Source organism: Camponotus floridanus, unplaced genomic scaffold (genome assembly GCF_003227725.1).
Source record: "Camponotus floridanus strain SB8 unplaced genomic scaffold, Cflo_v7.5 scaffold24, whole genome shotgun sequence".
NCBI classification, from domain to species: domain Eukaryota; kingdom Metazoa; phylum Arthropoda; class Insecta; order Hymenoptera; family Formicidae; genus Camponotus; species Camponotus floridanus.
The window spans coordinates 1871997-1897294 of NW_020229370.1; the positions used below are offsets into that span (position 1 = coordinate 1871997).

The window sequence follows — 25298 nt, forward strand, 5'->3', positions numbered from 1 at the left end:
AATTTAAGAATCTCAAGTCTCAAAAAGATGTAACAAAATTTATCGTTTAATTTGAACAGACTTTTTGCGAGACAACAGAATTTTATAACAATAGTCATAATTCTTTAATAAAGTATTAGAAGAAATTTATCCTTTATAATCAAACTTTAAAGTCGACAGTCTGACTTTGTAAAAGTATTAATAACCGCGTGTATTTAAGGTTCATTCAACTTTCGCGTGTTTACACACGCGAGTATTATTGTCAAGAATGGCGTTGAGACGACACGTCGACTATAGCGTGCACCACCGCGTTGCACCGCTATTCTTTCATAATTGCGTCTCGTGCAACTCGCAGCACTATCAATTTTCCCCTCCTCTCCTCACCTTAAAAGAGAGCGACGAAGGGCAAGCGCATCCCTAATGTAAGATTCAACGCGGAATATCTCCCAGGAATATCAGAGGCCGCGTTTCCTCGTCGCTTCGCGCGCGGCCATTGCTCCATTAATTATTCTAAAATCGTATATTTTTCCGGTCGCGAAATCGCGTGCGCGCGCCTTCGCTTCTGCGTCGCGGAAAAGTGCATCTCGCGGGCACGGGGCACGGTGAAAGCACGAATATCTCCCCCTCGCCCACCCTCCCCCCGGCCCCTCGCGAGCGGCCGGGGGAACGAACGCGCGTTCCCGGGGGGCCCTCTCACTTTCGCTCTCCGGAGAAAGTCCGCTCGCCCCCTTCCCCCTCGCCCCCCCTCGAGCCGCTTCGCGATTTCCTCTCTCGCGTCTCCGTCTCTCACGTAAAAGCGCTCGCCTCGACGATCGCAACCACGCCGCCGCGAGCCTCCCTCGCCCCCTCCCCCCTCGCTTCTTTCCATTCGCTTCATCCCGTCCCCAGCCCCCCCTCTCCCCGCCCCGCATCTCGAGCCCGCGACGGTTCTTCTGCGCTTCTTCTACGGTGTGCTCTCGCGATCCGACAGGGGTTAATGCACTCCTAGAGCAAACCATAACCTTAGCCGGAGCCCTCGAGTAAGCGCGGGAATCTCGCTACCGACGACAGAAGACGGACAGACGGACGGAGGTCCCCGCAGCATCGCCTATACCGGATCGTCGAACAACACGTAATGGCATTTCTCTCGGTGCTTTCTTGCAGAAATGCTGATGGTAATGGTAATTTTACGTACGACAGTCCTGTTTTTATTTAAAAAAAAAAATCATAATGTACAAGGGGAGACGTAATTTGCATATGAAAGCTGCTTTGCGGGAAGACAATTTATCATTCCTCGATTCGCAAATCGCAAAAATCTTCCGCTTTTGTATCTTTTGAAATCACGAGATGCTCTCATGCGTTTCTACGTTCATTAATTCTAAAAGTCTCCACGTCATTCTTTCGATCTTCGAATTTTGCGACGACTCTTGGAGTGGATATCTGGGCTCGCATCTCCGGAAAGTCGGTGGAAAGCGGACGAGGATGGCTCCAGGATAAAACCGTATCAGGGGAAAGTATCTCGTAAAAGCACACGATTATCGTACGACGTCGCAATCAGGCTCCGAAAAGGGCGATTCCCCTCTCCCTCCTCCTCCCCCAGTTTTATTGAAAACCATACCGAGGAGAGACGTCTCTGTAAAACGGCGTCATTAAGAGATACACGAGCGATACGCGATTAAGATTCGTGGACCTTGGAACGCATTGTCCGTGCGCGATAATTGGCCGCTGTTTTGTATGCGTGCTCCTTCGGCGGACAGAATAGTTTATCCGTGCTATCTTTCTTTTTCTATCGAACCAACTCGCGTTATCTCTCTCCGTCTTCCTCTTCCTCTCTCTTACACTAGAAGCGGTAGATTCTATATGTGATAGAACGCCGATCCAGGGCCGACGAGTAAGCGCCTTGGAGGCGTAATGACGATCGTAGAAACTCTCGAGGTCGGTCCACAGCGAGATTCAGAGTTTCGCGAAATAGACGACTCGTAAACACGGATATGTATTTTTTTTTTTTTTTTTTTTTTTTTTTTTTTCGAAAATTATCAAGTTGAAAAATATACTGCTGTTGAGATGATTAGAAAATATATTTATTTTCGCGAATAAAAAGAGTTTAGTTAAATGATCAGAAAACTTTAATCGTGCAATTTGGATTTTCTGTTTTAATAGAAATTCAAAATGTTGAATTATTAATTTGTGAGCTAAAGTTTGAATAAATAAAACAAATAATATCGACAGTTTCATCAAGAATCATTTTCGATTGTTGAAATGCACGTCGCAAAGTCTTTAAGTCTGCAACGAGATTAATTGAACTGATAGTGTAAAAAATATTAAATCATATTGCCTTTGAATTTGCGCGATAATTGGCAATTATCGCGTGCGTAATTTTATAAACCAACAGAACACTCTCTCTTTCTCAGAAAACGACATCGTTGCAGCACTATTTGTGTGTATGCATTTTCTTCAGAGTTGACCGGAAAAGTCTAGTGAATGGAAAAAAACATGATAAATTTCGGTCTTTAATTGTTTTAATTGGTAAATCATACTAATCACTATAGAATATTTTAAAAAGTGAAACCAATATATAATAATAAAGTTTTTTTTATTCAAATTAATACGTGAATTTTTGGGACAAAAATTTTGAGGATATAAATTATTAAATTTTATATTAATTTTTAGTTTAATGCGAATGTGTGTGTAATAAAAACAGAATTAAAAATTTTCATCAATACATATTTAAATTTATTTATAACTTTGCGTTTCTTGAACATCTTGTAATCAAAAACCTATTCTATTTAATACGTCGATTGTGGATTTTCATTTTAGATAAAACTAAGTTAGAAAACGTTCTGTCAATTGATAAATATCGAATAAGTTTTTCTATTTATTATTTTAATACTTTTAAAAAAAGAATTTTGAAAAAAGAATTTTTTCGGAAAATGTCAATTTTGACCACTAATATGGATTTTATCCGAAAAAATGTGGAATTTTGCCAATCTTGGTATCCTTCAACGTTTCTTACAAAGAAATCCCTCGCCAATACGATGCGCTCTTCGCGAATACGACGTAATGACGTTACGCGAGATAAAATCGCAAATTACAGCGAGTGTCGCGCGATAACGAGTACGTCGCGTGCATAACGCACGTGTTTTAACGACGCAATTATGATCCACCAAGAGCCACAGTTCTCGCCCCACCGAAGGAAAACGCCATATATGCACATTCCTCACTGAATAACAAACTTTTTAACCCGGAAAGATGTGTAAACTTACAACATTGTAACAGTATTTTTAAAAAAATATATGTATAATATATGGATAAAATGTGCAAATATTGCAAAATTTAAAATTCTCGTTTCAATAAATGTAATAATGAATTGAAAGATGCATACAAATTGGGATTATTTTTTAAAAGGACACAGAATTTTTTGGCGAAAACAGCTCTCGTTAAAAAATCACGTTGCAACGGGCGGATGAAAAAATGAAAAATAATCCTGGTTAATCATTTTTATTTCTATAATATATCATATGTTCATTCCATAATCTCAATTTCTCCAAAACGCATCAGTCGGAGATGAACTTACACTCGCGCTAAGCGAAGTGTTGAAAATAACCGCTCAAACGTCCCTGACGAGATGGGAATGTTGAGTTCATCGCGAATAGTATGTTGGCTGTCGCGATTTGCACTTCCTAGTCGAAGCTCGTACGCATGTAACCAGTAGAGCACACGCATCTTCGCATACGTAGCGTACGTAGGTGTGCGTGTACACAAGACTAACAATAATAATAAGGTTGAGTCATGCGCGTCTCGGGGACCTTCGCGAACGAAGAAGGGCCTTGATTCGTGCCCCGGGCAAGGCGAGGATCTCTGTCTCGATTATTCGAACGTGCGCAGAACTCCTTCTCGAATTCAACGTCCTTTTTCGGAATCGTAATATATCGCCGCAAATTTCTGGCCCATCACCGCCGAGATCTCCCGTCCTAGTATAAAAGAAAAAACGCATACGCACGCAATTCTCACGGTCTGTGAACATCTTTTACTGCGGAAACTTTAAAAATCATAAACTGTTCAAGATAACAGATATACGCAATACATACCAAGTCAACAAATTAAGAGTTAATTTAAGAAAATAAATTTGAATTAATTCTTTAATTAAAAAATTATGTATTAATAATCATTTCTATCATTTCTATTAATGGATTTGCAAGGTTCTCATCAATATTCAATCGAGCAAACTTTAATATCCTGATATTTCTAGCATACATTTCAAATGCAAATAACATTGGCTTTCATACGAAAAGTTGTTTTTGAGGTAACTCTTAGAAAAAAGGGGAGGACGCGCAGGAGCCACGCGTAAAAGAAATCAACAATCACGCCCGGCTGGAAGCCAAGAGCCGCCATCTGTTAAAATCCGTGGTCTGGAATTTGCTTGGTTTTTGTCTCTCGCGGGACATTACCCAGGGTGAGTGGCCATCGTCGCCTTGCCTTGTAAATAATTTATGACAAATGCATCCCTCGACTGCATTCGTTCTGTTTGCGCGGCTCACAAACATCCAGCCCGCAAACGTGCATCAAAAGCAATATAAAAAACCCACACACTCGTATCTAAATTTTTATTTTTAAAAAATCCAATAACATAAATTTGTAATGTGTTAAAAACTCTATAAAAGGTACATATGTCCAAAGATACGTTTCCAATAATACAATAATACAGAAAATTTAACAAGAAATAGAAGTAATAATTCAATCATTCGATATTAATAGTCTTCGTGTTTTACAACAATCGATGGAGATTAATAATTGCGGATTATTTCGAAAATTTCACGGGAAATATGACGCTAACGAAGAGAAATTTCTCTCGATCATTGTATTATTTGGAATATGCGTGCAATCGAATCGTACGCAATAGCTATGACAAAGCAGACGACTTCCTTGAAGGCGACGACAATCGCTTTTCAATGCGTTCGATAAGCTTCAATAACGCAAAGCCGTATATAAAGACGCGTTTTACAATCGCCGTCTCCTCTACAGAAGCTGACTACGCCGGGCGTGAAAATCCGTCGTTGTCATGTTCCCGACTGGTCAACAGTCGAGAATAGACGAGACTAACGTCGACTAAGAGCACTATGTATAGCAGACCGAATCACCATATTGTATTTCATAGTGAAAGCATTTATGTGAAATAATAGCTCACACAGATGTGAGATATGTTCAATAAAGAGCATATTTGTTTTGTATAGTAATTATACCAAATTGCTATAATCAAACAAATTAATAAATTTAAAAAAAATTTTGACAATAATAAAATATAGTATAAAAAAATTTATTTGTTAGTGTCGCCAATTAATTTGATGTGTCAAGATTATTAAGTACGACTCATGCTTTTAATTATGGTTTTGTTAAATAATCGTATTTATATATTTATGAGATATGTTCAATAAAAAGCATATTCATTTGTTTTGTACAGTAATTATACCAAATTGCTGTAATTAAACAAATTGACAAATTAAAAAAAAATTTTGACAATAATATAGTATAGAAAATTTTTATTTGTTAATGTCGTCAATTATTTTGACATATCAAGATTAAAGACAATTCATACTTTTAGTTATGATTTTATTGAATAATCGTATATATTTTTTCTTTCTTAGTTTTGCTAAATAATTTGTTCAAATATGAGTATACAGACAAAACCATAACTAAAAACTGTAACCAGAATTTTGTTTATACAACGTACAGGAGCCAAAAACATCTGAATGAAGATGAAATTTGAAAGTAGATTAAACAATTTCGAGATGTATAGTGGATAATTGCATTTCGAAATTAATTAAGTTTTATCAGCACAAAGAAGCTTTGCATATATTTTCTCTTTTGATTCACGTACTATAGCAAACAATGGTATAAAATATGGCAGTTTGTTCCGCTCGGTGGAATACAGCGCTCTAAAGTCAACCAAGTTTTTTCGTAAGAAGATCGTGCGAGATTCGCTCGAGGAGAGACAGAATCATCGAAGGTCGTTGACGTCAGCCACTGCACTCTGAGTAATGCAATAATGAAAACGCGCAACGCGAGAAATTAGGCGAAGCAATGCTCCTTGGAAAATTCCTGCTTGACCGGCACGTGACAAATATATGAGAATATTTCTTCCTATACGTTGTTATATAAAGAAGTCTTGAAATTTGTTAAGAATACAATAAGCCCTGCCGATTGGCGTCTAGTTTTCGATTTCTATTTTCGACGAAAGAAACTAGAATTTATTTATTTAAAATAAAAAAAAATTAATCTGAATTAATCCGAATCAAACTACTGAATAATAATAAGTAATAGAATAAACAAATATTTATATCTATAAGATTATACAATGTAATTTAATTTAAAATTAAAAAATTAAAAATTAAAAAAAATTAAAAAGCTAAGAGGATAACTTTGATTACCTAACTTCCTTCATTTCAATCCTGCGCATTTGAATTATATATAATTACAATATAATTATGTCTTGCAAAGTTTACGTAAAAATGCACAATAAATCTGAAAAGAATGGTCGCAATTTTATTAGCCAAAAGCATTGATCACAGCAGAAATATATTTATGTTCTGACGACTCGAGAAATTCTAATGAAGGCAAGACACGCGAGTCGAGAAGAATGTAACGGTTTTTAGCCGAGGTTGCAAAGTACAGCCACGATTACTCAAAGATGCAATTAGATGCTGTTAATTCTCGACACTCGGACGTAGTGAATGAACTGCGTAAAGTTAATCGCGAGAAAAGTATCCCGCGAGTATCGATTTTTTTTTTATAATTAAGTATTTCAACGATTCTCTTTCTCTCTTTCTCTTTTTCCTCATCTAAGATGCCGACGATGTTGCAACTAGAAATGCATACGAGATGCAGCGAGAAAGTCGACCAGGGATCCAATTATCGCGAACCGCGGGGGTCCACGAGCAAGAGTGAAATCAATCAATATCGCAAATCCGAAATCTCGTGGTTAATCAATCCTAGAATCATGCTATCCATCGCGAAATTGCAACGATTAAACGAGACTCTGATTCATCTATTCGCGAGAGCCAATCGATATATCCAAGTCTTTTGGCTGTCCAATCAATCGAGTCAATTAATCGCTTATCACACGCCACATTTGTCTCGTAAAAATATTAATGATATAAAAAATACATTAGGAATCTAAATTTATATCGCCGCTTCTCTCCTCGGATAAATAAGAGAGAGATTCTTCAACAAAGACAAAATCTAGTAGTGCAAATCAAATTATTATATCGCAATAAAATTTAATTAAAATGCGAATTGATTTCCCGATTTCCGTCTCACAATTAAAGAGAATTTAATATGTGACTTGATTTTGATATGAATTGATTTTCTCTTTCAATTCTTAATAAAAAAGTTAAAATTATATATTTTAATTATTCATATCCTCTCTCTCTCTCTCTGCTAAATTTTTTAAAGTTATCCATTAAATAATCGAAATGTATTCAAAAGTATTCAATGTAGGCAATTTATGGCAAAATACTACTCCAACAAATGTCGGATATGCATCTTTTTTTCGCGTCTCTTTTGCATATCCTAATACGACGCCGCTTTAGCAACCGGTTTCGGATCAAGGAGATCAATGGTCCTCGCGATTCTTTTGCGAGCGTTGGTGTTTCGAGGCAAACTCGAGATCGATTAACGACCCTAACCCAATTAGTTGATGGTGGTAAAAGAAGGAACGAGGAAGAGATAAGAAAATAGAGATAAATGTGCTCAAATATTATATCTTTTCTAATCTCTTTCATTTTTTTCTAACAATAAAGGATATAGAGGAGAAATTATTTCATTAAATATTTACAATATTACATAGTTAAATATTCTTTAATCAATCTAATTATTCGTAAAATCAAGATCTAACGCAGAATGGTCCGAATATTTCATGCAACCACTTAATTTCATTTAGTACACGTGATCGATAAAAGTTGATACGGGGAAATAAACTTTTCATAATAAAAATTTTAATAAATCGTACAATTCTTTTTATTTCTCAATTTTACGATATGTTCGAAGACCATACTTTAAAAAATTTAGAGAAAATTTCTTTAGCGCTAAAATTATATTTTATTCTGATATTTTACGCCGAAATTTTTTAGACTAATTAATTTTTTGATATTCTAATTTTTTATTCGCGCGGATTTTGAGCGCTTTTCGCGAGCGAAAAGAATTAAAATGAAGGTGATATAGAGATAACATTACACAGAAAAAAATAAGCGTCAAACCAAAAGTTATATACTTAAACTAACACGTTCATTGTTTCGTATATACGCAACAACTTATAACCTTCTCAGAAGAATTTAATACTTTTAAATTTCAACAATATTATAGTCTTATTTTAATATTGTAATGATCGTCTCAAGAATATATAATTATTTAATTCTACTTTAAGAAAATAATCTTTGATTTAAACATGTTATTTTCTATCTAACATTGTTTCCTTTCCATTCAAGAAAATTAAATCATAAAAATATATTTTTCTTGATTAAACTATATAAAATGGCTTCATTCAAGCAAGCAATTATATTTTTATTTAACGCAATATAATCTCATTTCAAGATTTCCATGTTAAAATTAAAGATATTTTCACAAGAATGTCTTTTTTTCTGTGTAACAATAGCCTTCTGGAAATCCGCGTAACCTTCTGTCTTTATTCTGCTGTGACTTCTCGCGTGACAGTGACATTATATTCGTCCCGCGCATCTTCTGTCGCGATTTGCGACGTCGATCGATTCGCGACAGAGATTTCCCGTCCGTCGAATTTCCGTGTACTTCATTTTTTGCGGGTCCAAAACGACGACGCTTGACTGCCGTTAAATTTGTGTCAATGTTATCCGCGCGCGCTAACGATCTGCCGTTACCTTCGTTTCTCCTGGTGATTACTACGTATCGATTCCGCGCATATCTTACTTCACGTCCGTGGAAACGCGAACGTATATACATGATTGATTATTGCAAACAAGACCGTAATGCATTTTATATCTCGCACGAGTATACAACGACTTAATTGTCGTCTCTTCACTTTTCTGCTTCCTCGATCAAGCGAAACGCAATTATTCAAATATTATTCAGCATTTTGAATATTGTGTCTTTTTTGTATTTAACTTTTTTTCCATCTGCTTTAAAAATAGAATCTCGCGTATGCACTTTTCCAAATCGAGAGAAAAACATTGCCGCGAATGAATAAGCCTCTAATGTACACGCTTATTTGAAAAATGAAAGGCTGCATTTATCATTTAAATGGCGCATCATTCATTAGCCTCGAGCCTTGCCTTCATAAATATTTCCATTGCGACGATGACGGGCGGTGCGTTTGCACTCGGCGTATTTCAAAATCCGGAATCCTTAACGTGAAACTTGCGCGTTTCACAGGTAAACCGTTCCAAGGTAAGCCAAAGTCAGCCGCGGCTGCAATTGTTTAATCGATCGCAACAATAACACTCGATTCATCATAATTTTATGCGACTTGTTGTGTACATATCGTGCAAAATTCAACAAAAGCGAACGTCGATGACGACGAGAAACATGTCGTCGTAATCGAGCTGCCAATAACAACATCATCATGAAATGCTCACCAATCAATATATTAAGAGCTCGTTCAATATATAATTTAGCGAGTTGTTTCAAAAAGATGCAGGCTTCGCGCGAAGGTTGATTATTTGTCGCACGCATGTCGGCAATTACGCATAATGTAAAGCATTATTGCGAGTGTGATTCATCTGAATAGAAAGGATGTCTGTATATTTTGAGAGGAAGACATTTTAAACTTTTTTTAAATAAACAGTTTAATTATTTGATATCATTTATCAACCGAGAAATAAGTTTACGAAGCAATTTAATTTCCATGACAAAATATATTCGCGAGTTAATTTACTATCGGAACACATATGCTGTAGAAAACATGATTGTTTGCGCAAAATTCTTATTGAATCGTATGTCATTTACGTATGTGCATATGTTTTCATATATTTTACATTTGGAGGCTACGTGTAAAATGTCACAGAAAAGAGGACCTTTATGCTCCTAGATCACAATAAATTATCATTCTATTGCATATCATAAATATGAATCCTACCTCATCTTTAACAAAAAAAACCCGACACCTTTGATGAATCATGTCGCATAAAGACCGGAATGAAGCGCGAGATCTAGTCACCTTCAATAATTTTCAATAACTTTAATATGAACGATATCGCGCATCTCAGCAAAATCATCTCTCCCCGAGACCTAAGACCACCCGAAAAGAGATCAGATCGATGCAGAAAACTTTCCCCGGTCGGCTCGTGCACCGATCCTTGACCATGACCGCATTTGCCATGGCCCCCGTGCCCTGAACAAGGGTCACCCTATGCACACGCGTCTGCAACAGCCGGTTGTCTCCCTGCTATCAGGAGGAAGGTGACTTCCAGAGCGGATATTCGGCGAAGGTGGGAAGAGAGACGAACACGCGAATTGTACTCGAGAGTCAAGGCTCCGGCCCAATTTGGGTTCGTAGACCCGGAGGATAGGTCGCACATATACATACTTCACACACATGTGCCGCCTGCGCGCCCTGTCTCTTTTTTCATGTTTCGCCTTCGTAAGGTCATTTACTTTTACCAGCAGCCTTCCTCAAGGTTCGGCGGCTCGCTCCTCTCGTCCTTATGTCTTCGAGGATCGAGCAGGTGCGTGGCACACGTCTGTATGTATGCGTACGCATGTGTGCTCCATTTCTCGAAAGCTTCTCGCAAAAACGATCAATCCTTTCTGATCAAATTGAATTCTTCCTTAATATTATTTTTTGTCAAAATAATGGCTACAAAATTTCCCTAAATAAATCGTTTGTATTTATCTGTTTTTATATTTGACGAGTATGAAATTAGAATGTTGATTCGTTAAAGAGGTCGTTCAATATTACAGAAATTTTATCGAGATATTAAAAAAAGATTCGATGATATATGTCAGCTACACGCCCGTTTCAAAAATAAGCAAAACATTGATGATCGCGCCTCGTGGTCGAAAAATAATCATTCCATGACGAAGTCGCAACGCGAAAATTATTTTCGACCATGTCGCGTGTACTGTTACGATCGTGAAGAAAACGTAAACACAGACACATCTCCGAAGGCCAAATGCGCGATCAATGAGATGGTACGGAAATAACGAAGATTAATTATACCGTTACAGCATTCTTTCGTAAAGAAAAAAAAAGACATTTTTATTAATAATATTCAAATTTTAGCTTAAAATAGTGATGTAAAAACAATGATATAAAAGATAAAAATCTCAATATCATTCAACAAGTTTCATTTTTGTAAAGATTATTATTATGATGCGAAAAAAAAAATACATATTCTATAATCCCGAGATAATGACATACATTTATGTTATATTTTTTTATGTTTCAATCCTATTATAATAAATACTAAAAGTTATCTTCCCAGCTTAGTTTCCCATATTTTACCACCAAACAATAATTTATCATTGAAGAAACACGTGGGTGCGACGTAAACTTTTCACGTATGCAAGCGTGTGCCATGAATATAAATATGATGCGTAGTTCTAATTTGACTTCTCGCGAAGGTAAACACGAGGCAATCCACGTGGTGCCGCTTTCAGGGACGTGGCACAACGATTTGTTTCCACGTGTACGAGAAAATATACTTCGCGATCGACGAGCACTGTCATTAACTATCAACACATTATCCGCGCTATCCGATGAGCGCGCGAAACGCGGAATAGGATTTGCGCGCGATCAAACTCAATGACGGTTAAACATTCATATGGCGTCGAGCCTTTCAGGGTCGTATGATACGTGCATTTCGCTGCCAAGGTATATAAAGACGAAAATACGACGCGGCCGAGCACCGAGTTATCTCCCCGATTACGAGTGCTAATTCTTTTTTCCGGAAGAATAAAACACAAATCTTACGAGAAAAAAAAGACATATGAAACGATTTTGACATAACTTGATTGATGAAAAAAGAGAATTTTGAAAATTAAATTTCTAAAGCAATTCTACGGAAAAGTTTTCAAGCAAACTTTTTAACCAAATATTTAAATCCGAATTTTGAAGAAGGAAACAAAATATATACATGCATTTCTCTCTGAATCAAATTTTTCCAAAATGTTAGAAAAGCTGTATATTTTAACTTTTCAATCAATTTTTTTCTCTTCAATGCGAGCATTTTCTCTCGACGTGTCGTTCTTTGTTTTTTTTTCTCTTTTATATTTCGAGATATAATTTTTAATTTACGCAGACGACGATCACCGATGTTTGATCTTTCGGAATCGACCGTGACGGTAGAGTCCACGTGGCCTCAAGGCCTCTTACGCATATACGGGGCCCTTATGGTTCGCGCCATGGCAATATTTATCGAACATATACCGGCTGAATGTACAGCAGACAGTTTTGGCCCTTGGACCTGGGCGCCACGAAGGTCGCCACGTAACCGCTTAATGAGGAGAGCGAGAAAGCAAGGACTGGGAGAGTAAAATATACTAGAATTTATATGACATCGTGCCGCGTTAATGTGTCTACAAAAATGTCCATATTGAATATAACTCCCTAATCTTTAATTTTTTTCCAATAACAATTTTAATCTTATTCAAGTTATGTTCAATATAAATAAAACATTTTTCCTTCCACAAAATAATGATAATAATTGTGATGATCTTCCTCCAAATCGAGGCGAGAATTATTTATATTTCTTACAATCCACGATAATCTTTCAGTAAAAAAAATTTCTTTTAATTTTCAATTCATGTCAACAAAATCGCAATTTTTTTAATTGTTATAAAAAAGACGAATCTTTTTTGAAGGTATCAAATGTATAAATAAAAAAGGAAGACTAAAAACGAAATGTTGAATCGAGATAGAAAAAGACGCACGTGTGGGCAAATTTACTACAAATATTTTAAGTATATTAGAGATCTACGAGAGTTTTCTCTGCGTTTGAGCCAACAGAGCCGCAGAGACTACAAACAAATCGGAAAGGAGCGGGAGAACCGCTCGAGGGCCGAAGATTGGCCTAGGCTGAAAATACTTGTATAAAATATAGTCGAATCTCTCTCGAGAGCAAATCATGCGAGCGAATGCGGGAATCTATTCGAACGTAAATTTACAGTTATCACGTTTTTTTCGCGTGCTCTTACATCGCAAATATATATTTATTAATTATTTATTTAACTCTATTTTATTAACAACTTTCTCAAATGCGAGCAAACACCCGGTATATATAATTCCACAATATTAATTATTCCAAATTGATCTTTAATCGTCTCTTGAAAAAACCTTGATCGCGAATGAGTAAAATCACCATTAAATTCTCTTCGATGCAAAACGTCAAATCGCGAAAGGTCATTCTTGTTTTGAAAATATATTTAGTTTTAACATGGAAATTTTGAAATGCGATTATATTACGTTAATTAAAGAAAAATATAATTGCTTGCTTAAATAAAGTCATTTTATATAGTTCAATCAAGAAAAATATATTTTTACGATTTAAGATTTAATTTTCTTGAATGGAAAAGAAACAATATTAGATGGAAACTAACATTTTTAAATCAAAGATTATAATCTTCTTAAAGTAGAATTAAATAATTATATATTCTTGACAATTACAATATTAAAATAAGACTATAATATTGTTGAAATTTAAAATTATTAAATTCTTCTAAGAAGATTATAAATTATTGCGTATGTACGAAACAATAAACGCGTTAGTTTAAGTATATAAGTTTTGATTTGACGCTTACTTTTTTCTGTGTATGGGCAAACATACATTGAAGGGTGTTACTCCCGGCGATCTTTACGTAAATCAATACTTTGCATAATGCTCCCGCGATCACTTCCTCGATCATATGATCGATTACCGCCGGGCACGAGAAAGCCGTTCATTTTCCCGACACGTCGCGAGCTCGACGCTTGATTTTCTCGCTCGGCGAAAAGGTTAGGTTGTCTATTAACTTGACACGCGCGCTGCCCCGGCCATTCGATCGCGGAGGCTGCTGTATCAAATCCCTCCTTTGCTATTTCGCTGCGTGTCTGCGGGTCCCACGCACGCGACGACTGTAACGCGCGTGGGCGAAGAAGACGCTTCGTCGCTTGCACGCGCTTTTAACTGTCACGGCCGCACTCGGCTTAACCTTTTACCCGAAGATTCGAGTCCGAGATTAAGAGGATTGCTGCCGCAATCTTATCAATCTTATCAAATCCGGAAAGATCATCGTTCCAGAAAAGCACGAAGAAGGAAAAGAGAGAATAGACGTACATTATATTCCCAATCTTTCCTCGAATTAAGTAAATATATTGTTTTTTTAGAAAATGTGAAACTAAAAATTACATTGTTAGAAAATTAAAAAAAAATAAACATAATAAAATAAAAAATACAATATAAAAAATGTCACTATTAACTTTTTTTATCAATGATATATTCTTGAATATATGTATTATTTTTCTGAAAATAATAATTCTTGTCACACACACACACACACACACACATAAATATTTGGAGATTTTTAAATTCAAAGACTTTCTCCGGGCTAAAATCGGAGGATTGATAAATCTATTGACAATTGACAACCCTAATCGAATTTTTTCTAAAGTACTAGTCGATAATTATCCTTTAATTGTTTGAGGAAAGTATATCGGTTTTTTTATTTATATAATTATTAAGTTTTAATTACTTTTATAATTATTAATTATTCTATTTAAAGTTTTGTTTAATATATATCGAATCAATTTTTGACTTATATAGTTTTTTCCTCGGTTTTCTCTTTTATTATTTTTCCTATCATAAAAAAAAGAACAAATAAAATTAAACTCTGCTGGGGAAAAAACTGAGAAAAAAACAATACTTTTTTAAAACAATTATTCAAATTGTCTCGACAGTCTTTTTATTGAAAAATCGGCTGCAAAGCCTCGTCGAGAGATCTGTCATCGAAAATCAAAATTCCGAAATTGTGAAACAAAAGTCTACGTTAACAAAAAAAAAATTGATACAAAATCGCTGAAAAAAGCTGCCGCTTACCTCCGTTCTGTTCCGCGGAGCTCCAAAGAAAGGAAGGAAGGAAGGAAGCCAAGCACACGCAATCGTCTCCGAGGTCTGTTTCGCACACTTGATTTCTTCCGCACTGGCACTGTATTCACCGAGCAAGTTCCCTCGCTAATTTTTCCAGCCTCGCGATAATTTTCCTTTTTCGAGGAAATGAGAAGGAAAGAGAAGAGAAGGCGTGTCGATCCCCGCGATTATTTATCGGAACGAATTGCGACAGCCCACGCGACTTGTGTACGCGCGTGCACGACGCACGCACGCGACCGCGCGTCCACCCACGCACACGTACGCGTCTCGGGAAATTTCCCTTTTTTTTTCACGAAAGGAAAGCGACTAGACGCCGAGATGAATATCGCTCGCGGATAATCAGTCGAGAAGATTACGAGTGAACCGGAAAAATTCTGCGTCTCTCGAAATCACTCGTGCTTGAAGACGATACACCAAGTTATGAAAAATCCATAAATCATCGACGATTAAGGTTTATTTCGAAAGCTCGAACTTCGAAAGCGTATTTAAAAAGACAGTTCCGAAAAAAAGAAACTTCTTTCTCACTTTCTTCTCGCAACTTTCTTCGTCTCGTAATACCTAGTCCCAGGAAGTTTAGCGATCGCGATTAAAATCCTTCAGCGAATCAAAACCACTGTTTCATTCTGTACATCACGAGCCACACGTAATAATAAAATCAAACGACGCTGCAAATTGTTCCGCACACTGAAGCTTGATCCAACACGCACAAACCCAAATAAACAATTGCTCCGTTTTTGTTTACACGGGGCGCCTCGGGCGGGACGCGGCACGTCCTCTCGGGGAAGGCGTAAAAAAAAAAAATCTCTCGATCACCTCTGGTGGTTTTCCCGCGTTTATCGTTTTTCGCAAAAGGAGCAACGCAACCGCGATGACCTGTCACGCGAGACTGGACGCGCACGAGACGAGAAGAGACGAGACGAGACGAGAGGAGCTTCGACCGGGGAAGCGCGCGCGGAAACACTGAACGGGACGGAGCCTCGGTTTGCCTAGCCTAGCCACCACTAAACGCCACTATCCTAGGTTAGACACGCTCGCGACACACGCTGCCCCTCTCTCTTCCTCGCCCGTCCCCGTCCGCGCGGATTCCGCTTCTCTCTCTTTCTCTCTCTCTCTCTCTCTCTCGCTCGCTCGCTCGTTCGCTCGCTCGCTCGCTCGCACGCACGAGCCTCGCCGTCTCCGTTGCTACTGCGAGCCTCTCTCGCCTTCTCTCCCTCCCACCACTTCCCGCGTCCGTACCGTACTGCGCGCGCGATTCCGTCGACGGGAGGGGGAGGGAAGGGAGGGGGAATCGTAAGGCCATAGCCACGGCCATCGAGTCGCGTGCACGCACACTCGCGCGTGTTTACATGTGTGTATCGCGTGTATACACGCGTATTCCACACATCGCGAAATTGCGTCGAATCGACTCCTCCTACCATTTTCGTCCCATCAATTATCCGGCATCTTCGTTAATTTAACGCGAAATGCGGATTCGCGATTCTATTCTCGTGATCGCGGATTAAGTCGATTATGCGACGTATGTAGCGTGTGCTTATATTATGGAAAATCGAAAAAAACTGTCAACAGAAATGCGTGACGAAATTCCTGGAAGTGTTTGCTAAAAATTATTTTCAAATTTATCGAGAAAAGTACGATAATTGCCACGCGTTTCGCACAATCTTATCGCAATTTCGTAACTTTGTGTCACATAATAACACCGCGCGTACAGTTTTTAATCGTAATTTTAACGGGTCGCGGCAACAATGGGAGGTCGACGAAAGGACAGTGGCTCTCGATGCGATGCGTTTTTCCATCCTAAAAGCGTGCCAGGAAGACAATGCGAGGTACGTGCGCGCGTCGCGCATCTCGATGAACGTGTGTGCGTGTGCGTGTGTCACGTGTGTATGTAAAACGTGTTCTATATTCCGACGACGATCCGATAACGTGCACGCGACACACGCGTACCTACGCACAACGTGACGGAGTCGACGTATACGACTAGGCGTGATATAAAAGGACGCGTCCATCCCCCTCCCCCTCCTCCAACACGTGTTTTCGCCATTTAAATGGTAGCTTTTATAATGGTGACTTTCGACCCGAATACACGATGATAATTACGGACGAGTCGCGAATCTGAGATTGTTTCGTTTGCTTCGAAAGTAGCGTAAATCAAGTCTGAGATACGTCGACCATATGTGTGTGTGTGTGTGTGTGTGTGTGTGTGTGTGTGTGTGTGTGTGTGTGTGTGTTCCAGATTTATCGAAATATTTTACAGAGAAATTTTTTCCTTTCCAAGGTTGATTAATTTCTTGTCAGTGTATTTATAACGGTTTCAAGTTTATAAAAATTTTGCGCCTTTTTGCAGTAAATATAATAGATAGTTATATTTATTTTAGAATGAAAGATTTTTGCGGCATCGTTTATACTTTAATACATTTCATGGAAATTTCGAAATTTTTAAGTTTTTTTGCATATTATACTTTAGTCACGCACGGCATATTTTTCTAATTTTCTCGAGAAATATTTAACGAGGAGCGACAATAAGGAGCTTGACGCTCGTGATGGAATTAAATGGAAAATGCGTTTTCTCGCGTTAGCTACGCAGCGACGCTATCAACTCGTTATCACATATCGCTAATAATATGATGCGTCTGTGAACGTTAGATTAAAGAATAATTAATGATCGTTTGTAGTCACGCCAACGTGCATGACGTATGACGCGATTCACCGATTTTTACCGGACTTCTTGATGTCTAATGCATTTTGCATTAAGATCAGACTGACGTATAAAAGAAACGAAGCATTAAAATTTGCATATTGAATGTGAAAAAAGAACGTAATGAATATTTACACCGAGAAGGAAGAAGTCCATCTTTTTCGTAATAATACAGAACAAAAAGTAAAGAGAGACAATTCTTAAAAAAAAATCTATTTTAGAAAAATCAATCTAAATATATTAAATTGTTTGATGATTTTTTGTACATATTTTAGACTCTTTCTTCAACTTTAATCATTTTGTCAAAATTTAATGTAGAAAATGACTAGATAAAAATTTGATATTTAAAAAAAAATTCAAATTACAAAAGAACAAAAGACATATATAAACAAAAATATAAATATAATTTATAAAAGTATCCAACGTTCCATTGCCTATTACGTATCACTCATCACCGTCTAACGTTTGATATGCAGTAAACTCTCTCTGAACTCTTATCTGCATATATTAGCATATCATCATATGGCGAGGAGAGTATCTATATTTAAAAAAAGGTAAATAAATCAATGCCGATCGGCCAACTCCATTATCCACGTTACTCGGCAAAATCATTCTCTATAAATAATTCGTTACACGTGTTCAACGATATCTTGATACAAATTGCAATTCCTCCTTTTCTCTTTCTAAATCGTAAGATTAATCATCTACGAAGATCCAATGGCGTGCAATTTTTTCGAGAAGCCGAAAAACTAGTTTCGCGAGGGGGCGGAGGGATTTTAGGGCTATTGGGTAATCACCGAGCGATGATGACACTTTAATCCAAGATGGACGAGCTCCGTCTCGACGTTATTAAATACAACCACGCAGACGCAGGTGGCCGAAGTGATTGCTGTGGAGCGGATTCGCGAGACTTTCTAACGAAAGTGCAAGTGTTTTCTTTCTTTCTCAATCGACTGCCGCGTAACCGTTCTCGTCTCGCCGACTTTCGCACGTTTTCCGCGATTTCCCGCCGAGGTCGTCGAACGCTTCCTGCTTCGGCCGCGCTTCCATTTTCGCGATCGCACGCCAATTACTTAAAAATCGCGAATTTCTCGCAAACGAGAAAATGGATGTTGATATTTTAATTGTAATTTCCTGGCATGGATTTTGATATTTTAATTGTAATTTCCTGGAGCATGGATTTTGATATTTTAATTATAATTTTCCAAACTTGTTTAAACTACTTTCAAACTATTAAAATCTAAACTTCAAGTCCCTACGTGAAATGACTCGAAGCATAAATATAATTTTTACTACTTCGCGAGATATATAAAACTTTCGTCGAAAGCTTTTTATTTCCGATCATCAAATGTTGAAAGCTCCGAATTTCTGTGAAGAATTATAAAGTGCGAAAGTTTGGGGGACGCCCGAGTCGTGGGCGACAAAAAGGAACCTTCCCGAGATCCTTGCTTGTTCCGCGAGGACAAACCTCTTCCGCGAGAGGCGTCATCCAACTGATTTAGGAAGTCCCGGATCGACCTTCGGGGATCGAAATTTCTAAGATTTCCGAGCCAATACATCGATATCGAGAGCTGCCCGCGGCACCCAACCAAGGCTCGACCGGCTTCGCCGTGACATAAATATTTGGGGGGCCCGCTCTTTCGGTGGTCGAGAGAACTGAACTTGAGAGCGCGCGAGAGAAAGGGGAGCGAGACGGAGGAGAGATACCCGTAATCGTACCGTGGTCATGAGCGACCCTGAAGCGGCGAATTTGCCGATTCGACCGTCATCTTCGAGAGACGCTTCCTTTCGTCTATTTTTAAGAGCACCGCCGACTTTACGATAGCCCAACGCGATATAATCCGTCACTCTCGTCGATGACGTAATCAATCGACAGACGAGCACCAAGTGATGAAAATTTCAAGTTCGGCATCAGAAATTGAAAACACAATTCTCGGATTCAAAATAAATTAATTAGGCTTTGGAGATTTTATTTATCGATTTACATTTACCTGTTTATATTTGTCGATGTTTACAAGATTCATATATATTTTCGTGATTCAAATTATTATAATTTACGCAGATTTTATTTATTGTATATATCATCACAAAAAATTATATTCTGTTTTATTAATTTTATTATAATTTATTTAATCTTCAACGAAATTTAATCTATTAAATAAATTTGAAAAATTGATCAAGACATGCATTCTATATATGGATATGGATATTGAAAAGGTTGAGAGAAAGTTTTACTCCATCTCGGGACAAATGTCGTGTTCATTCGTTACTAATCATTATACCATGTATTATTTATAAATACTAAAATTTGAATTAATGTGGATATAAAACTCGTTAACGATCCCGAAGAGAACGAATGTAATAACGCAACTTTATATTCGTCCGCGTATACATGTTCTAATTATATCTTGGTAATGAAAACTCGGAAAATGAGCTTCAGTAAATTCGCTTGTTATACGAGATTTGCTGTTCAACACCACTTCTCTATAAAAAAATAATATTTTTTTTTATCCGTGAAGATGCATGCAATTTAATCCCGTCGCTAAATTGGCGATTTGTAAATTATGTGTGTATGTGTGTGTTTGCTTACTTTAATGTAAAGTATCTCGTTGTCCTTCAGAGACAATATTTTATGCATATCCGATAAAACTTTGTTAAAAACACAGTTGTAAAGTCCAATAAAATTTATCATAAAACTTGACATTTGGGTGAATCTTTTCATAATATTAATAAAATCTCAAAATTAAATTAATTTGAGGCAATTATTTACTATATTATTGAATATATCGACAATTAAATAGACAATCTTAAATTTACATTTATAATTACAAGAAATGATCTATAATTATTTACAAAATGATCCATCTAAAAAGATATATAGAAAATAATTCTTGTATATAATTAATCTTAGAAAAAAGGTCCTTAAAATTCGACCTACTGACCACTTTCAAAATTGGCTGCGAGATGCCAAGATTTATGATAACCGAGTGACAAAATTTTTTATTGTACTCCCTATCGATCTCTCTCATCGCTCCGCACGATGTAACATTCGGACTCGAATAAAGAATTGCGCGACCTGATAATTTACGTAGTTTACGCTTGTGGTAAACCCACGACACACAGCCAAATCGCACGTACATGTACTTAAATACACACGAATGCACTCTGAAGCGTTTCATCGCGAGTGAGACCAACTTTCACTGCGGCCGCGGTCTCTCTCCTCTCTCTACCAACATAAGTCTGCCGCAAATTCGGTAACTTCCACGTTTCCTCATGTCCCTGTCCTCCTTGGATTCGACGATTATTTATATGTATCGTGTCAACGCGGCAGGAGAAAAATAAATGTTACTTGAATAGTTGAACGAAACATAATATCGCATTAAATTTTCATATTTTCGTTTTCGATTTAGAAATCAAGAGCTCAAAGAAATACGTATTTATGGATTAATTTATGTAAAAAGTGCCTAATGTAAATTGATTAAATTAATGTAAAACGTTTTTTTCCTATTTTTTTTATCATGAAGAATCTCCTTTTTTAATCAGAAATAAAAGTTTTATACTACGAGTAAAAAAATCACGCATGGTTTTTCGACGATGACACGCGAGGTTGCGTACTTTTACACGCGAAACTCGGTCGTAATTTGCCTTTTCACCTGGCCAAGTGACAAGGTACTGATATTATCGGAGAGAGACATCGCAAACATATCCGATATGTTAACATCGATGATTAAAAATCAATAAAAAGCAGTCATCGCGTCACAGGATAAACAAAGCAAGCGGATAATAAGCTCGGATAGATTCTAGTGATTCTAATGACGTACATATGTCTCATCTATAAATATGCATTTATCGTTGTGTTTATATGAAAATATATTATTTTTCTTCCAACAATTGCACAACCGTACAAGTAAAATTTTAAGAATTTTGTAACTACAGTGCACTTATCTGTGTATTTATATCTGATATTTTTTTTTTATTTTCTTTATCTATTTTGAAATAATTTTATTGTAAAAATTACCATCTATCACATTCGCTGTATGTATCCCATATCATATAGACATATTTCAAAATGTAATAATAATTCATTCGAAGAAATTTCTGTATAAAAACGAGCGTACTGTTAAACGACGAAAGCTTCCTGACGAAAGTTTTGCGTGACTTTAATCGATTCTTCAGCGGCGAAGGCGTAGGGATAAGTCATAACGGTTCGACGCTCTTCGTACGAGAATATCTAAATATAACGGTTAAGTGATAAAAATAATAGACTCTAGCATGATGTAAAGCGTAGTATTATTGTCGAGTATTATTGTCGTATATGAATATGACTAGCATATCGTCTCAATTTTCTCTACACCAAAGAAGCAGGAATCCTCCTATATCATCTTGTCGCAAATAGTTCGGCCTCATCAAAAGATATTTAAATAATTACGATTCGTGAAACTTTTCTTTCAAGGGATAAAACAAATTTTTTTATAATTGTAAGATAATGTTTCTTTTTTTTCAAATTCATCTTATATTTTAAAATTAGCCAAAAATTTTACAAAAAATTTTACACAATGCAAAAAATGTATAGGATGTAGAATTTATGCTGACAAACAGCTTTTCGGTGTAAAAGCTCTGTTAAAATCCTGTCTCGTTTGCACTGAAATGAAAGTTTCGATCGTCGCCGAATAACGATCGCAATTTTATGCTTGTAATTTTCACATTTATTGTCAAGATTATAATTCGTAAACTATGCGTAGTTGATAAACAAGTATCAAAGTGCATTATAATTTAATTCAATTGACTTGCATAAAGACTTTTTGTATAAAATTTGTAAACCAGCTCCGCAATAAGCTGTTTCATATGCGAACGTGCAAATTTGTGTTATTATTGATTGAATGACAAAGAGGTGTATTTGCTTGTAATTTAAACACATTGATTTGCCATATCGACAAAATTTAACGGTAACATCGTTTTCCAAGTAATGTATGTGTAAAAGTATGGGTGTGTGTATTATTATATAAAATTGTTTTTTGTTATTTGACAGCTACAACAGCTGAAAATTAGTTAATGCTTTTTAAAACAATATCGCGAAATTCTGAAAATATTACTGTGTATTTGTTATATAAATTATTTTATGCAGGATGAAAATATTTTGCCTTCTTATGATTAATGTAAAAAAAATGTATGATATAAAAAATTTATAAATATTTTTATATTGTTTTTCATAAACACACGATATGTGATAAAATATCTTTTAAATTTGACAAAAATAAAGTATTAAATGTATTTTAATATAAATAGTACAAGCAAACAAAATAATTTAAATATAATTATCATTTTATAATTTTTCTTTTTCAAGAGTATAAACGAAACGAATTATATAAATAAAATAGATAACTTTTAATTTGGAAAGAAAAATAATTCGACTTTGTACTAAAAATATTCAACCTTCTTCGTATGGCAGACAAAACATGTCAAAGTGTTTTCTTTACGTTTCATAATGAAATTTTTAGCAAATTCGCGGCTCATTATTAGAAATGTTTGAATAACGCTCCCATGAGAGAGGTGTTAAATTGCGTTTCGCTGAAGTTGAGCTCTCATCCGCCGACCATGATTAGCGACGAGGATCGATTACGTGCAAAGCTCCGAAGATATCCCGTCGAAAGGAAAAGAAGTAAGGGACGAAGAGGGAAGGAAACGCACTCTCACTTTTCGCCTTCAGAAAACCGCCTTCTCTTTTCTTTCGATTTACCGACTTGGCCGGTTTAACGTACGCATAATGGACCAATGTCAGACGTCGTTTTGGTTATTAACACCGCGACATTTCGGTGAGTCAGAAAAGTGTGCGACAGGGGCCACTGGCCAGTAATCGGGTCAATGTTAAAAGCCGGGACTCTAGTAGCGATTGCCTAACACGCGGCAATGAATACGAAGAAGAGGAGATAGAAGGGGGAGGGGACAATTTCGGCTCGGTGACATTATTATCCAGCCTTGCATACGTAACGATCTGTTTAGCGCAATCTTAAAAGGAAGACGGATGAACACCTCCGAGGTCGATCGAATACGTTCTTCACGTACACGATTAATTACATCTTGCGTCATCGATATAAAATAGACGAAAAAAATATGTGCAAATATCAAAAACATTTCCCATATTTTTCTATTTTTCACTATATTGAATATGTTTACTATATTGAATATGTAAAAATGCAAATATGTGTGTATTTACTCTTTTACGATATTATCTAATTTTCTCCTCGTAATTTTATATAATTATAATTATCATATATCTTTTATTGCGTGGACTTTTTCGAATTATTCAACTTTTAATTTCTAGTAATATAATATCTCTCTAGAAAAACCAATCATGACACAAAATGTTTAATAAAAAATGTCTTTAAAAATAATTTAAGTAATTTTCCCTCAATAAAATCATTGTTCTAGAAAGAAAATAAAACATCAAAAAATAATTTATCTCAAAAAACAGTAAAAAATAAAATATCAAAACTAATATAATATAATAATAATGAGACAGTATATAATAGAATCGATTAATAGTTACAAATATCAAAACATGCATAATTAAATTAGACACAAATGAGCGATTATGAATTTAATATAATCGCAAATCGCTAGAAAACAATAACAATAATTGTTATAACATTAATGTCTTCGATCAATTTTTTAATAAATGACGAATAATTTATTTTATACTATTTATTCGTACACTTTTCACTTATCTCTTTCGTAAAACTTTCACAGATTCCGTACTTCAGAACGTTCAAACGTCTTTGTCGGTTTATTTCTCTCACGGGATGCATATCTCGTTAAGCACGAAGGATCAAGACCGTCGTAGTAGGGCGTACAGGGAAAAATAGTGATAGTAAGAGAGAAGAGGGAGGAAAACTTTGAATTTCCCCCGTGGCGCAACAACACCGATCGGTACCTCGCATTCTCTCGTGCTTGCATCGCGAGGCGAGCGAGCATTCGCTCTTAATGTCCGTGCCTGGTGACCCGTGGTGCAAACTAAACTCACCGGAGAAAGTTGCCGGATACTTTCTCGTAGCTCCGTTTGCTCCTTGCACGCCGATGGCCGTTGCAATCGCTTACAAAGGGGGCCTGCATCTCGACCCGAGCGGCTCTTAGTTCGCCAGGCGTTTCCGATCGAAGAGCGATTCGAGTAGCCTCGATGGCAATTACGATAGTAATCCTCGCGCGATCTGACATCCCTGACAAATATCGAAAGACACAACAATTATCTCGCGATAAAGTCCGATTAAACGGATTAAAAACGCGGTCGTTAATCATTCAACAACTGAAAAACGCGGTACATTTCACAATATCGTGGTCTCGAAAATGAAAGCAGGGCGTATTTTGCGAAACAATCGATCCATTCTTGGCGCGAGGCATTCAGCTCTTCGCGGGCCAGCGGCTTGATTTACTCGTCCGAGGGAACGAACTCTCGCGCTCTCTCGCGAAGGTAGGTAGGTAGGTAGATAGTTGGATACAGCCGGGCACCACCGAGCTCTATGTATAACCACGCTATTATGCTCTCTCGCGCAGGTTACACA

The 25298-nt window shown here is 36.8% G+C and overlaps 1 protein-coding gene across 2 annotated transcripts in view; it reads right to left on the reverse strand.

Moving 5' to 3' along the window:
• LOC105256986 (ecdysone-induced protein 74EF) overlaps positions 1-25298 on the reverse strand; it is a 183643-nt gene that overhangs the window by 152343 nt on the left and 6002 nt on the right. Inside the window, exon 1 of one of the 2 annotated variants that reach the window (XM_011267310.3) lies at positions 14997-16161. The exons of the other annotated variant lie outside the window; for it this stretch is intronic. The gene's annotated coding sequence lies outside the window, so the exon portion shown is untranslated. Of the gene's footprint in view, positions 1-14996; positions 16162-25298 lie in introns of those variants that run through there. 2 annotated transcript variants of the gene reach the window in all.